Source organism: Entelurus aequoreus, linkage group LG17, assembly GCF_033978785.1.
Source record: "Entelurus aequoreus isolate RoL-2023_Sb linkage group LG17, RoL_Eaeq_v1.1, whole genome shotgun sequence".
NCBI lineage: Eukaryota > Metazoa > Chordata > Actinopteri > Syngnathiformes > Syngnathidae > Entelurus > Entelurus aequoreus.
In genome coordinates this window covers 20,755,828-20,756,660 of record NC_084747.1, presented here as the reverse complement: position 1 = coordinate 20,756,660, position 833 = coordinate 20,755,828, and positions in this window count along the sequence as shown.

Below are 833 nucleotides of genomic sequence, written 5' to 3'. Positions count from 1 at the left end.
GCCCCGGTGTGCATTGCTGATCGCGGCACCAGGCCTGCAGAGATGCCATGGCATGCCGGCTGTGGGTGCGGGGCTGGGCCCTTATGGCTTTTTGCCGGATGGGGTGCCTGGTGGGTGGTGGGCGGGGGGGCCTGGACGTGCGGGTATGGCTGCGGGGTTTGGTGGCGCTGGACACTGTTGGCAACCAGGCCTCATGTTTATTTTTATTTTATTTTATTTAAAGGGTTTATTTTATTTTATTTATTATTTTTATTTTTATTTTTATTTTTTATATTTTTTGTTTTTGTTTTTGTTTTGTTTTGGTGTATGTATGTGTGTGTATATGTGTGCATATGTATATGTATGTAGGTGTATATATATGTGTGTGTGTGTGTGTATGTGTATATGCATGCATGTGTGTATGTGTATGTATGTGTATATACATATATGTATGTATATGTGTATGTGTGTATGTATGTGTGTATGTATGTGTAGGTGTGTGTATGGGTGTGGATGTCCGGTGGATCGATTGGCCTGTATGTGGATGAGTTGGGGTAGGTGGGTTGGCGGCCTCTGTGGTAGCTGGGGGTGTGCGTTGTTGTGGTTTACGGGGTAGGTCGCTTTTTTTTGTTTCAGGTTTCGGCGGCCGCGGGTGTTTGTACTGCGGACGGGCGGTGGTGGGGATGGTTGCTGTGGTACTGCCGGCGGTTGGCGTCGCTGTGTTGGGTTGGAGTGGTTGGGGGACTGTGGCTGGTATCTGTGCGCTTGTGGGGTTGTGGGGGCTGGCTGGCGTTGGCTTGACGGCTGGTTTGGGGGCTGGCGTGCGGACGGGGTGCATTGACTTCTTCCCCAGT